Source organism: Rissa tridactyla, chromosome 14 (assembly GCF_028500815.1).
Source record: "Rissa tridactyla isolate bRisTri1 chromosome 14, bRisTri1.patW.cur.20221130, whole genome shotgun sequence".
NCBI classification, from domain to species: Eukaryota; Metazoa; Chordata; class Aves; order Charadriiformes; family Laridae; genus Rissa; species Rissa tridactyla.
The window spans coordinates 6302521-6318670 of record NC_071479.1 but is presented as its reverse complement, the minus strand read 5'-3'; the positions used below and the strand labels follow the sequence as shown (position 1 = coordinate 6318670).

At 38.5% G+C, this 16150-nt stretch overlaps 1 protein-coding gene across 13 annotated transcripts in view; it reads right to left on the bottom strand.

Annotated features, from left to right (window-relative positions):
- The window catches only part of RALGPS1 (Ral GEF with PH domain and SH3 binding motif 1), a 142145-nt gene that overhangs the window by 41769 nt on the left and 84226 nt on the right, over positions 1–16150 (bottom strand). The gene's annotated exons all lie outside the window — the stretch shown is intronic.

Sequence of the window (16150 nt, the reverse complement as noted above, 5' to 3'; positions counted from 1 at the left end):
AACGACATCCCAGCATTTCAGAGCGTCTCATAGAGATGTGCAGGATGGTCTCAGGCACAGAACCTGCCTGTGAAGCTCTGCAGGGAGGACGGAACCTGACACATTTTATCCTTTCCAAGAACAACCATAGCTTTTCAGGAACGTCTTTTTACTTTTTATGTAAATGCTGAGTACAAAAGCATTGCAAGCATACAGTTGTTACTCCAGTTCAGAAGATACATACAAAAGATGGTTTTATTTCCTCTTAAGTTAGCAAGCAGCCCAAAATAAAATACCCATTAGAGAAAAGATTTTTGTGTAAACGTATTTTGCTCAGTTACTATAGATTGTCCAAGTCTTGGAACTCACTCCCACTACCTGATTGCCAAGAGGTCTCAGAGACTTGATATTCCCGTACTATTTGCCCTTCCACCTCTGTTGAAGCCAGCCTGAAGGCTCCTAATATATAAATCCCAAATTTTTTCCTTGAAAGAGATAATTTTTATTTCCAAAGCTTGAGAAGGAGGGTTAGTAAATGCAACATGTTTTGAAAGGGTGCATGATATACAGATTAAATATTTTGCACAAGTCAGTATTCAGAAAATTTGCTATAAAATGACACACAATAGAAAAAACAAGCAACATGGACATCTTTGCCTGGTTAAGTGCTGCTATTTTTTGTCTCTGTAATTTAGTTAAAAAGACAAACAGCATAATCTCCTAGCCTCAGATGTCATTAACAAAACTTTTACTGACCCCAGTGGTCCTGGAAGTGAAACCCTTTATGAATGCAGGGAGAAAATGCTGTACAAAATGTACTGAGTCTGCTACAAACGCTGGATTCAGACAGACTGAATAGAAATCACTGTATGTGCTCCATTCCGGGATCACGGCAGCTATTGCTAAAGTGTGTCAAAAACATTATCTCAATCTGATTTTTTTTTAAAGGATTGCTCAAACATTTAGGGCCAGCTAAAAGGCAGACTTTAATTTAATATATTCCTAAACTATTCTATGAGCTGTGCAGGGAAGTTAGTGCTTCTTTGTTGCATAACAAAGAAAGGAACATTCTTTTTAGCAGGAAAATAACTTGTACAGCACAAAAATCTACCATATTTCCACATTAGATTTTCCACACTGTTTTTTCAGCATGTTTATAATTAATGACTCCCCCTCTGCCCCACATTTTCTTGCCCTGCCTTGAAAAGAGCACTCTTAGTTTCAGGAAAATAGCTAGCTGGCTCACTTTTCTAGCTTTAGAACATTACAATTTCTCAATAAATTCCAGCTATGAAAACAACAGGAAATGCAACTATGCTAGTCAAGTGCAGTTTTTTAAAAGAGAAGAAAAGCCATTACAGTGAAATGCATGGAGCACACCTAAGCAACACACTCCTGAGAGAATTTCAGTATGCTTGCATTAATACATAAAATAATCAGATCTTTAGAAGTGTATTAAGTTTGTGCAGTGAAAACAAATTATTTTCATTCATACTTAATACTCCTGGTATTAAGTATGAATGAAAATAATACTTAATACTCCTGGTATTAAGTATGCCTCAAACTTACTTGGATAAAAAAAAAGAACCAAACCACCCAAACCCTGGAAATAAGATTTCCATCTGGGAAAACAGAAATTCTTTCCTGAAATTAAAATGTTCTTATGTGTTCTCTAGTAATGTCTCATTACTATCATGTAGAGCTATAAGTTACAGACCACCAGCAATAGTCTAGCAAATTTAAGAAAAGCCATGTGGCTTACTAAGGTTTTCTTCTTTACATCTTATGAAAAAAAGTCAGATCTGGCAACTTTGTTAGATTTCAATAACTACTGAGTATCTGCATGAGCAAAATCTCATTCACATGTTGAGTGCACCCCATAATTTTGTAAGTCAGATTCGGTTTTGCTGTGTAATTTTGCATATCTCAAGTGCTGTCTGGAAGACCTCCATTAACGTTTCTGCTCTGAGACTTAGCAATATTTTATGGAAATCCCTTGCAAGACTTTTACTCACTAGTGCTGTGCTTGCTTCATATCTGTTTCTTCAGATCTCTGCCACCTTGACAAGTAAGTGGCTCACTGGGTCACACTGCATTATGTCCAGCATTAGCCAGGCTGCAAACGCCTACCTAATTTCTTTAATTTTTAGCCTATTCATTCATGCATTCTGGAAAATCCTTTTACTGCTTAGGAAGGAATGGGTGAAGGAATTAAATGAACTGTCACTGAAAAATGAAGAAACAGACACAGAGGCAGTGATAAGCAAGAGTAAACTCAGTCCACTATGAATTGTTAATGCTTTGCTAGGAAACCATAAGGCCATGACTAAACTGTCTCTCAAGCCCCCCCCAGTCTGTGAATTCGGACTAAGAAACAACCATATCCCTGTCAGATCCACTGACACGATAGATAAGAGAGTGCTCCAGTGGCCAAAGGTAATTTCATAACCCCACCAAAACAAAAAAGGATGTTTAGTCCTTACAAATGAGTGAAATAGAATTGGATTAACAACAGAACAACATATAAGCCAACTGAATTTCCAGTCACACTGGAATGAAAACAAAGAAAAAAGATGCTTAGAAATCAGGTCAAGTTTTACAGTCTAACTTCCTTCACTGGCCCAGACCAGCCCTTTACAAAATTTCTTCCCATATTAAAAATGCTCTCTCCTGAAGAAGTTCTATATCTCACGCGTATAGTTTATAAAGGAGAGGTTCATATGACTCAGTCTATCTTAACACTTTTAGCTCAAGTGCAACCTGGGGTATTTATTGCTTGCTCCCAAAAACCACCTTCTAAAAACCATTCTGAATTTGTCTTCACTTCTACCTCTACACATTTCTATCTCTAGGAATACAGATCTGTGTATCATTCAAGTTATGTATGTTTTCAACAACCGTTTTATTGGTTCTATTTTCTAAAAAATATAGCCTCTATTTTTGTAATCTGTATTAGCAGCTTGGGGTTCTGGACCTATGGATTAAATATGCTGATATGCTTCCACTTCTCTCAACTACAGTAATATCCCAAGCCAAAAGATGAGTGACGTTTAAAGGAAGGGGGAGTGCTTGAGTTTGCTTTCTCAGCATGCTTTCAGTACAGCTCCGTTAATTTACCTACAGCAGTATATTTTTATCTCTGCCTGCATGCTTGTAAACGGCAGAAAATTAGATTTTCACATAAGAATATTAGCTGAAAAGGCCAGTGTGGTTAGTTTTGTACATTTATACATTATTGTGGACAATATTTTAAACCTAAGAGTTCACAGATAATCCCCCAATAGATTGCCTCCTGATAACTATAACGAGTTATTTCTGATGGTTGCTGATGCTTGCTGCCACCTTTATGTTAAAAATCCTACAGCATTATTCTTTCCATTTATCGCTCCTTACATGTTGCCTAGCTTCCACATCCACATATTTCCTCAACTTTGTAGGAAAACTAGCAGTCTCTGCCAAGCCAGCGAGTGAACTGCACGTACATCTACTCCATAAGTAACTCATTGAATGATCTGAGCTTGACTGTTAAAAAAATAACCCAGAAGAAATCCTCTCTCCTTTGGGCACAAGGTTTTCCCCAGCGTGGCCTGAACACAGCTTGTCCCTCTCCTGTACGCTCATTCCATTCTCTCACTCTCCTTTCTGCTTTCTTGGTTTGGATCTAACTGGTTTTTGCTGTTTGTAAGAGTGCCTGGATTAACAAAGTATATACACAAGCAGAGAGGGAAAAAAAAAGGTAAAAAAGAAAGAAAAAAAAGACTTAATCTATTTAGAAGACAATTTCCTACACGTCTGTCTAGATCAGCAACACCTGCTCTTCCTGTGTCGTTTCTCACTCTTGTGAAAGTTATGGATACACGTACTGGTTCATTACACCTCATGGTAGATTTCACATCTCAGATTTCACATCTGGTACTAGATTTCACATGTCATACTAGAGAAACATGAACTAGATAAACATAAACAGCACGTTGATCCTACTTATATCTGCTTTGTTTCCATATCCCAGTTTTAGTTATATTTTAGGGGGGGAAAACAACAACCCAAACCCTGATTACTATTTTCAGCTCTTCTGAACTTACCTATTACAAAGGGTCCAAACATACTGGGAGCCGCTCCACCCATCATCCAACACACGAGAGTTGCTAACATTTACACACTGCCAACACAGACCAGGCACCTTGCACATCAGAATGAAGGAAAGAACCCTGATTTCCCCAGTACTGCAATGGCTCTGTAGCAGTCCGATGCTGAGTAAAACCAGACTCAGTCACCAAGATTTCTCCAGGACCTGGAGATCCCACCTAGATTCAGACCCATATAGCAGCTCTTCACTGTCCCCTCTTGTCAAGTGCCACATCAAAACACAGAGTGAAGCCTGTAAAAAGTGCATTTGCTCAGAGTCTCTGTGCTGCTGCAACATGCCTTATGGCAGCCTGATTCAAGGCTACTTTCTAGCTATTTTGAGCAAGTTTGCAGCTATTCTCACTGACATGAAGGGGGGACATAAACACCCTCTTGATCTCTAACTGTAGTTGTAAGCATTTGTTCAGGACAAACAATAATTTTCCAGTAAAGCACAGAGATAAGGACCAACGAGATACACGAGCAACAAAAAGGATGGGGGGAAGTAGCATAGGTCCTGTAAATTCCAAATAAAAATGTAAGGAAATGGGCTTTTTGTGGGTAGTGGGCTGCAGGAAGAAAGAAACCAAACTAATGAATGTCAATAAAAAATTAAACTGAATGTAACATGCTGGAACGTAACAGAACATATTTTTGTAAATACGTATTAAGATACTCCGTTTCAATGGTGTTCCTCTCCCTCCCTCCTTTTAAAGCAAGAAGGATGATTAGTTTGTTATGATTTTTTTTTTTTAGTGTTACCAGCCTTCATCTGGGCAGTGGCATTTTGAACTCTTCTATATAATGACGTGATAATAGGAATAGATGAGAATCACTTTACTTTGCTCCGAGGAATCACAAAATTATTCCCTTCAGCAAAAGACTTTAAGACCTGCTTCTCAAAGGAAAGGCTCAGGGTTGCCATATGCCAAAGAAAACACACAGCACTAGCTTCTCAAACCTTGGCTTACATTTGTGCTACTGTGCACTGAAAAAAGCTCTCTAAGATGTGAAGCCATCAGGATATTTTCCAGAGGGTGAGCTCATGGGCAGCTGCTTCCACAGGCAAAACATTTTCCAGTGATACTGACTTTTCTCCATTGTTACAAGAACTAATTTTGCAGCTGGATATTGTATGCGGACAACACAGTATTCATTAGTTTATGGTATCACGGAAATAATAACACAGACCAAGGAAAAGCATGACCAAATAATCCAGAACTAAATTTATCAATGGAAATCACACTGCGTAAAGGGGACCGATTATTTTTAAATTGGCAAAAAGAACTATAATACCTAGCTCTTAAATTTTTATTGCAGAGCTCAAACAAAACAGTAATATTACTGACAGTTTAAAGACAGGGAAACTGAAGTAAAACAAAAAAGTGACCTTGAAACATAGTAGTCAATGCCACCCAGATTATGCATTTTGAGTGCTCCATCCACCAGACTACAACTTCCAAGGCTAAATTTTGTTGAAAAAGTATTTATGGAGAACTGCAGTGCTCAGCAGGATGCAAACCGAAGACTGTATATTTGTGCCTTGATTCACAGTTAAGTTTCTCCTATTATTTCTTTATTCGATACTCAGGGCTTCTGAGAAAGAGGAAATTGCATTGAGGCAGATAATAAATAAGCATACTTTGGAGTTGATGGGTACTAACAACATGCTCTTAATAATCGCAAGCCTTCTGAAATCAGTGGTTATTCAGCTTCACCCAATTCTGATGAACCTTAGCTCAAGCATATAAGCTTTAACATCTTCATGAACAGCTATGGTGTGTGATTTGTTCCTTGTTAAGACAGACTGACATAATATGCTATGAAAGACAAAATTGTTTCAGTCCAGTAAATCACATGTACAAAGTTATACCAATGAGAAAAGCTGGGATGGTATTACTTTAAATTGCAGTAGCAGAAACAAATAGAAATCTGTTTTTTAAGGCGTTTGCCTGGAAGTCAAAAAATCTGGGTTCAAATTTTCTGTTCTGTCACAGGTTTCTCCAGCCTGGGCAAGTTATCGTTACCTTGTATTATCCATAAGTTCAGTCCGAGAGATAGCATTTCCCTGTCAGAAAGACCTCATGAAAATAAATATGACTGGTAAGACTTAACAAAAGTGAGGTTTAAATTCCTTACAGAACATATGCAACAACGTGCAGCCCGTAGAAGTAGCTGCACCACTTATTCTTAACAATCAGAATTTCAAATCCGAAATTTACAGTACCTAAAATTGTCTCACAAATACACAATGTTGCAAAACTGATCCTAAAAAACCAGTGCAGATGAAGACTGAAAACTTGTATCATTCTAAATTGTCTTTTTTTATATCTTTTTTTTTTACTCTTTTTTTATAACAGCTATAAAACTATCCTGTGAAATAGTAGGAGCTAACAAACCCAGAATGAAGTGGTTGAAGAACACCCCTACTGTATACCTGACATATACGTTTGTGCATAGTGCTCTGCTAAGGGTCTGTGCAATTCCGCAAATGCAGTAAGTTAGGAAACAGCTGCTGTATGGTATTTTTGTTAGTCACTTTACAGTCACTAAAGTCACTACTTTACAACAAAGAATAATTATCTGATGGGAAATTATTTCAGATTAGCCTGAGGACTTCAATTTGTTATCCTTACTTAACATTTTGATCAAGTGCTATAATAATCTTCCACATTTGTTTGGTAAATTGTACTGTTACTGTGACAACCACATGCTATAAGAGTAGAAAAAAAATATCTTAAATGTTTTAATGAACAAATTTAGTTCCCTACTTACCATCACGTACACTTTCTAAAGATACTCACAACCCAGAAGCCCCTGAATGCACATATGCTGCATGTCTGGGTATGGAGCATTCTTTTAGTACAGGAAGCAGTGTCTACAAGACACACAGTAACTGGCACGCATAACCGAAGGGAACCTATGGAAAGTAATTATTTTCCCTTTTTTCTCCCCAAAAGTTGAATGATGACACTGGTTTGATAGGAAAAACAGAAGAAACAAAAATGTGTTTCCAATTTGTAGTCAGCTATATTTATGAAAGCCTTTTCCCACATACAGTAGTGTGGTTTTATCATACTAAATAAAGCAGAGGACAGAGAGAAAGCAACTTATCAATTAACTAAATGGTAGAAAGTCCAAATCACTACAGTCAGCAGTCTGTAAAACCAAAGACACCATTCTTAGGAGATTAGCTCATAGTCAGAAAAGCCAACAGTTTTGTGGTATCATTGGTTTCAAGAAAACTGGATATTTTCCATGGACTAAGGGCTGGAAAATTTTTCTACAAAACCAAATGTATATATACTGGTTAACCTTGGTAGGACTTGGAGTACTCTAAAAACAACTGAAGACAAGTCTTTGCCAAGGCAACAACATGTGATTTGTAATACATCTTGCCGGCTCAGCGGCCAAGTGAATGGGCTCACTCACAGGAAAGTAAAAGTGGGATTATGACCAGGTTTATCACTTCTGTCTGGTGCCAGCTCTCCAGAACCTAGCACCACACACACACACACAGGCAAAACTATAATGAGGCTGAGCTTTTTTTTTTTAAACTTGAAATAACAATATATCAAACAAAACCCCAAAGATATTCTGTACCAGGCTATTTTCTAGATCATACGGAACTTCTTAATTGAAACAAGCTAACTTCTAACTAACCTCTTCTCATTCCAATAATCATGCATATGCTTACTATACAAACATCAGTTTCTCTCTTTTCTGGTTTCAGAAGCAGAAAACAGTACTGGAGGGCCGCATTACCACTCTGGGCTTGTCTGTAACTGGAAAGCATAGGCAAACTATTTTGGAATATTTACTCTGGAACAGATACTCTATTACAGGCCCAGCATTCCTCAAGAATGATCACATCAAAATTGAGATGTTTGCTGGAATAACTACTTCAGTAAGTTTTCAGTGTAGACAGTATTCACCTGAATAAAACTTAGGGATCACCCAGACAAATGTACTTCATAGGTTCAAAAACTGTGTCAATATAACACCTATGCATAGCATAACTCTAATATGCAACTCCACCTCTTTTAATCAAACACAAAAACCCAAATAATTCAATAATTGGAGTGAACGTTCTGAAAATTATTTTACTTCATGGCAAACAAGAAGATGTAATTGCAAACAACAAAAGGTATTATGTACAATTACTAAAAAAAAAAAGGTAAAAATCAGTATAGTCTGTTACCTCTACCAGAACAGAATCTAAAATCAGTTTGTAACTATATTTTAAGGAAGACAATATTTCCATAAAGTATTAGAAGATTTGTTCCCACCAACAGAGTGATGGCAAATACATTTTTTTAAAAATGGATAACAACAGTAATGGAAGCTACACTGTCATTATAGTATGTGCATGAGTACAAAAGCTGTTCCACTCACAAGCAATAGCTTCAACAATGGGATATAATGAGCAACTACGCTATTCCTAAACAAGTCCCTTGAAAGGCACGAGCACCTTTTAAATCAAGCATTTGTTAACAAAAATCAAAACAAAATTCTATCACCAATACAACTTTTAATTCCACGCTCTGCCAACAGCGTCTCCTGTACTGCCCTGTTTCTTTTGGCTCCCTCTATACCTAAAAAAAGAAATAGCAATCACCAGCTCCAGAGGAAGAGGAAGAGGAAGAGGAAGGAAGATCCCACTGCCTTCTCAGATGCTGCAACACCTTTTTAAGCCTTAGTTGCTCACTTGAATACATCAACTGTTTAGATATCACTGATCTGACCTACAAGAGAAAAGTAACTCTCTAGCCATCTATGACTTTTAAGAAAGCAACATTACAATTTTAACCTTATTTTTAAGGTAGATTATAACATGCAGTTTGCAGGAAATGTTGCTTTGCAGCATGCCTTTTTATAAAATGCAATGTTACTAAGAGCACAGAGGTGGCAACCAAACAGAAAGCTGTTCATTTTCAGTAAGGTTTTAAAGATAAGTTTTTTCTACCTGCTTGGCAGCAGTGAGGCCGCGGCTGTAAGACGCAGCAGAGTCCTGCTCACCTCTGCGGGACTGGGGCTGAGGGAGAGGGGCAGCGGAGCAGGGCGGCCAGGACGGGCCTGAGGGACGGGGCGAGGGGAGGACGGGCCTGAGGGCCGGGAGAGGAGAGGACGGGCCTGAGGGACCGGGCGAGGAGAGAGGACGGGCCTGAGGGACGGGGCGAGGAGAGGAGAGGCCTGAGGGACGGGGCGAGGAGAGGACGGGCCTGAGGGACCGGGCGAGGAGAGGAGAGGAGAGGAGAGGAGAGGACGGGCCTGAGGGACCGGGCGAGGAGAGGAGAGGAGAGGACGGGCCTGAGGGACCGGGAGAGGAGAGGAGAGGAGAGGAGAGGAGAGGAGAGGAGAGGAGAGGAGAGGAGAGGAGAGGAGAGGAGAGGACGGGCCTGAGGGACGGGGCGAGGAGAGGACGGGCCTGAGGGACCGGGAGAGGAGAGGACGGGCCTGAGGGACCGGGAGAGGAGAGGAGAGGACGGGCCTGAGGGACCGGGCGAGGAGCGGATGGGCCTGGAGGAGAGACAGAGACAGAGGCGCAGGACACGACTCTGGGCATCCCCTTAGCAAAAAGGGGGTGTGTGGGGAGCTGTAGAGAGCAGATTTTTCTCAGAGATGCACCGTGACGGGACAAGGAGCAACTGACACAAGCTGCAGCAATGCAAATTCCCTTTAGAGTAGGGAAAATTCAAAAAAAACCAACAAAACCCAACCACCCCCAAAAAATCACTTTTAGAGGGGTCAAGCACGACACTGTTGCCCAGAAAGGCTGTGAATCCCCACCTCTGGAGGTTTACAAAACTCAGCTGGACAAGGTCCTGCGTAACCTAATCCAGTTCTTATTTAACCCCGCACTCAGGAGGAAGTCGAACCTCCAGAGGCCCCATTTTCTATGTGATTTTTTCCTATCCCTGTAACTTGCTGATGTGGCTGTGGAACCGGCCTGCATACTGTACTACATGCATGCTGACAAAAACCTAGATAGAAATACCAATTGTGACAGATATTTTAGCAGATTATGCCCATACCAGATACTATACTTTCTACAGTAATATGAAGGTGAGAAATGCTATTTGTAAAATGTGTATTTAGGTAAAACTTAAGTATGATGTGGGGAATCATTTCGGTATACGCAAACAAAATAGCTGCACAGTACAAGAACATACTCTTTCTTAACAGTGAAATTAATTTTACTTTTGATGTGTGCATCAAAAAAGAATCAAAATGCTTTTCAAAAATTTACAGGGACAGCACGAAAAAGAATCTAAGTAGGAAATTAAATAGTAGTCTACCCTTTTTGTGCTAGAGGTCTAGGCTAGTCAAAATCCAATCCCACACTAAACTTCCCTCTCAGGTTTTGGAGTCAAAGAGTAAGAAACGTGCATCTTTTAATAAAGCATGTGTGTTTTGTTACAGAAAAGCTGTAATCAGTATCAATGAAACTCAACATTTAACAGAGGCTTACATAAAAGAAAAAAGATGCATCAAATCAATAATAATACATTGTACCGAGACAGCTTCCTTGAGCTACTCAATTGTGTGGTTCACAAATTGTTTCTGGTCTTACTATGGCCACACAAAGTGTATCATGTATCTAGACCTGACTTAGCTCCTGAGCTAGAACCTTCCCATTAATGAGAGCTATAAGAAAGGAGGAAATATTCATACAGCCACCTGATATTTAAGCCTGAAGCCCACATCTGTTTCATACAGCCATTAGCACAAGAGCTGTTTTCTTGTCTCTTATTACCTCTATAATTAAAGATTTTTGGTAAGTAAATCAGTCTTTAGAAAACTCTATTAAACAAAAGACTCACAGTTAAAACACAAAAATCCTTTCCAGGCCGTATAATAGTTTGCTTCCCTTCTACTAAGCATTTTCACTTGTTCACTCCACCCTAACAACCTGCACACATTCATATGTTCTGAAATTAATATCTTTAATTACTTTGAGACATTCAAAAGTATCTTACACTAGATGCTATACTGCAGTGTTACGATGTGTTAAAAGATTACGATAAATAAAGAGAAGGGAAAATAAATATAAGGCAGCTTACTGAAGATCCACTGGATGTATAAAACAGAAAAAGAACTGACTTGTTTTTCACTGAGGTTTTCTCTGAGAAAGCTGGTAAACTGGAAACTGTGAGCATTCTAGTTCTTGGATGAGTTTAGAAAGAATCAGCCTTTTCCCTGGTCCAAGTGTGCGACAACGGCCTGTTCCTTATTATAGCTCTATCCACAAATGAGATTGTATAACGCTTACGTTTTTCTTTCTCAGTCATATCTATTTTGTGTCCTGAGTCATAAGAAAAAAGATTAAGAACAAAGCCAAAGCACAACATAAGTGCATGTCTCAAAGTGTTCAATCTAACTCTTAAATTCTTTTAAATATTAATAACCATTAAATAAGAAAGAGTAAGCTTGGAGCTAATTAAATATTTTTCACCAAATAATAAATTAGTAAAAAATTAGGTTTTAGCCTTCCCCAAGCTATTTGTGAATTGAGTTTAATTCAGGGAGTAGTTTTGAATGGAAGTATTTCTTTTCCTGACCTTCATTTGCTAATCGGAAGAATAATTGTAATTTGCTTCTTTAATCAAAAGCTCAACACTGAAACGTTTACGTCAGGCACAGCACTCTGCTAACTTTAACCATTAAATTGCACTTCATTTTTCATACTTAACATCATTCTATACAATTTTGAATTTTTTTCTAGAAATAAAGGAAAAGAAATAAGTCTTTCTGTGGAAGAAGATACATCACTAACAAAAGTGCCAATGCTTTTAACTGCAGTGGTATTACTTCTGTGAGTGTTACAGATATAGAGTAGCCTTTTCAAACTTAATTAACCTTCCCATGGTTTCTCAGGTCTGCCATAGCAGTGTTTATTTGCACAGAGTTCCGTTCTCCAAAGAGACTTTAAACTAAACTAATGGGTAACATCAGTCCTGATATAATTAGTGACTCAATACGACAAGCATTTTCTAACGCTTGGCAGAGACAGCTGGAAATACTAGTGCTTCTACAGTGACATTTCAGCATGGTTTAAAATTCACAAGTTTTAAAGGAAATGAAAGTAATACAATTTCAGTGAACTGACCTCTCAGTCTGACAGCTGATTTAAAGCGCTTCAGAGAAAACAAAAAAATTCCTAAAAGCCACTCTTTCCTACCTTTTGATAAATCAGCTCAACTGAGCAGCCTACCATCATGTTGCATCTCATACAAACAAAGACTGTCGCTGATCTCAATACAGTTTTCATAGAACCACAGAATACCAGGTCGGAAGGGACCCCAAGAATCATCTGGCCCAACCTTTCTTGGCAGGAACATGGTCTAGAGGAGATGGCCTAGCACCCTGTCCAGACGAATGTTAGAAGTGTCCAATGTTGGGGAATCCACCACTGCCCTGGGAGATTATTCCAGCGGCTGGTTGTTCTCACTGTGAAAAATCTTCCTCTTGTGTCGAATCAGAATCTCCCCAGGAGTAACTTGTCTTTTCCATGTGACTCCTTGTAAAAAGGGAGTCTCCATCCTCTTTGTAGCCACCCTTTAAATACTGGAACATGGTGATAAGGTCTCCCCGAGCCTTCTTTTCTCAAGGCTGAACAAAGCCCGTTCTCTCAGCCTTTCTTCATATGGCAGGCAAGTTTTCTCTTCTTCACTCAAGAACACTGGTGACCTCAAAAGAAAATCTTTTAGAAGCAGGGCTGCTAACCGAAAAGGCCACTCGAGTGTCTGCAAACATTTGAGACTTCTCAGAAAGTCACTATCACCTGGAACACCAAAGAACCTGTTTAACTCAACTAATTAACTCTCAGCCATTCCTCTTGTCTATGTTTAATGAAAGAAATACAATATTATCATTGCTTTGTACTTAGCCATCCCAAAATTAAAAGAAGGAAACAATCCCATGGTGTTTCCTGAATAACCTCACCCTAATGGATCACTGGAATTAATCATTCCACCTAGCAATGAAGCCTAATACAGAAAAACAGGCAAATAAGTGGAGCATAACCCAAGCAATTTTCAAATTAAGATAATTTTCACATTAAGATTAATGTGAAAGAGAAAGTTACCAGTAATTCAGCTGGAATTACGTTCAGGCATTTATGCCCCAAATCACCTCTGACTGGTGCAAATCACTCTCTTATCCACTGAAACAGTCTAAAAAATTCTGAAGCCATCCGAAGCTTCCTAGAAAAGCTTTTCTTCTGAATAAATCAGATTTTCTCAAGAGTATTGCCAATTATTTTTTTTCATTTTCCCCCAAAACTCAACTATTTCCCAATGCTTTTCCCATGAATCATGAAAAATATATTACAAAAGATTAAATATTGTAATAATGATTCATTTCAAAATTTTTAAACGTATCTCACGCCGTGTCAGAGAGCAGAGAATGCTTCAAAAAAGAATATAGGAAAAAGGCAAAGGTACAATAGTTGTTTTCCAGATGTAGCTTCCTGTCGGCAGTGAACTGTGGTTTAGGGACTTCCTGAGATAGATATTGTATAAACACTTTTCTGTTTAAGTTTGGGTGGTATTTTTTCTTTACAAGGTTTCTTCTCTGAATCTGTCTGTTCACTTTTTGTTTTTCCTGGTATTGCTACACACACACACTTTTTTTTTTTCCCCCCAATTTTTGGTTTCAAAAGATCTTGTGGCAAAAGAATTCAGCAATTGACCTGCGCACCGTCTGAAACACTAATCAGTCTGATTTCTCAAAATTTGCCTTTTTAAGATTGGTGAATTCTTATCTCTTTTGTTCACTTTGAGCTTCTGACCACTGACTCACAGTTAACTTCTATGACCAGCTGTTTTACAGTATCTTCAGTACTTCTCAAAGCCAAGTCTAACATTAGACAACTCCTTGCTGACTCAATTACTCTGGTGAAGACAACTGTCGGCTTTCACGGCCAGGAATAACTGGCTATTAGTGTCCTACTCTTAGTAGGAACCATTATTCTCCACTCATGGATTTAAATATAAGCTGATCTCTGAGATTCTCAGTATGAAAAGCAAACAGAACTATGAAACATTTTGAAAAACACGTCATTCAGCCTAAAGCCTTTAACAAAAGCAATGAACTCCACAGTATTACAAATCCAAGGAAAAGGCATTCCCATTCCAAGCAGAATGCCCACATGAAGGCTAATCCCATTTTTCTCTTTGGTCCTTCCCGAAGGGCTGACACCTAGCGTTACGCCAACAATTCAGATATCTTACAGGGACTTGGCACATCCAAATAAAAGCTCCCCGACACCTATGAAGTTGGCACAACTTTATTTTTCTCAACTGACAAAACTGCAACAAACCGAAGAAATAGGAAAGCTTTGTCATACACAATTTGGAATGACACGTATACAAAGGGTTCCAAGAGCAGGCTATTTACACAGCTTTGAAAAGACAAAAAAGCTCGCAGCACTTAATCAGAAGGTTGATCTGTGTAATGATATGTTGTTTGTTATTCAGAAAAGAGGACGATCAAAGAAATTGGGTTTGGCTATTTTTTATCTTTCAAATATTTTGATTTATAACATGATTATCTGTAAGAGAACATTAATGACTAAAAAACACACCACAAGAGACATCTCTATTTAGTCTCCTTCATTGGGTAAAATTTTTAGGCATTTAACTGCACCTACTTAAGTGCCCTAAAACCAATGGAGCTTAAGTATATGTTAAAGAGATTAAAAGTGGTTATGGACGATTTATAAATATGCTCCTAAATAGAGAATTTTATCCTTGGGAAATCCTGTATTTCCAACAACCTTGGTGTTCCGGGGCATAACAGCAAGTTAGAAACCTGTATTTTTCTACGTAAGCAAATAATCTGAAGACGTTCAGTTTAAAATGAAAATGAAGTACCCAACTCAAGTAGGAATCTAGGTAGGGAACCACATTCCTAGCTCTGGAAGTAGTCAGGAATTTGAGAAAGTGATCAGCACAGCAAATCGCCACCTCAATACCTTGGCAAACACTGGTGGCAACCCGCTGCCTGCACTGTTCCTGCTCCCCGCTTCCCTCCCTGGAGAAGCTCTTCTACCTGTCAGCTGAAAGGGCACCTTGGAAAGAAAGCAGTGTGAATCACAGGCAAGCTGGGAGAAAATTTAATGGGTCTATTGATAAATCTGTCAAAAATTAATAGAATAATCACATTCAGATTCAATTAAGACAGCTTTTCCAGTTTAAAACTAGTGCATTGGAAAAGCTTTGGACTGCTTTAATCCCAAGCATCCAGACTGTGCTACTTACTAGCACTGAAAGGACCGCTTCAATCCCTGGGTTTGTGTTCTTTCTCTCTTTAGAAACAGAAAGGAGCAAGCTTTTGAGTTAAATTATAATATAATGATAACATAATGACAGTAACTGATAAGAGGTGCTAACGTTGCCTGCAGGAATCCCAGGCCATACAGTAAAGGTACAAAAAACTTTAAAAGTCTAAGGCCTACTGAGTTACTAGTCTAGTATCTTCAGACGTGTTTTATTCTGACACAGTAGACGTTCACTTTTATGATGGAAATGATTCACTATTAGAACAGCCACTACTTGTCCACGTTTTAACTTGAACAGAAATAGAGCTTGTTTTAATCCAGTACATTTAAACCTCTCTATTTGTCCTTTGACTAATCGAAGTGTTCTCATATTGGTTTCCTCGGTTTCTTCAAAACCCAAAGATCTTTAAAGCTGCTTGAAAAACTATGAACAAATACGTTATTTCCATATAGCATAGCTTCTTAAAGAAGGCTATGGCACGCAATAACAGTGAAATCACAGTTTGGCTTGCTAGACTGTTGATAAAAAGTACCTAAAAAAATGAACATTTTTATGTTGTGAAATATCACTTTTCATTTTGAGAATTTCTTTGCAAGTTTCCCAGCAAGTTATAAATACATCTTAAAGACAAATTTTACATTAATTCAAACAATCTCTTTTAAAACCAGAGATGATGGCTAATAACCAGAAGCATTCCACACACAGAAAGCTCTGTAATAGCAAATTTTTACAAAGGTTTGAGGGAAATAGGAAGAACTCAG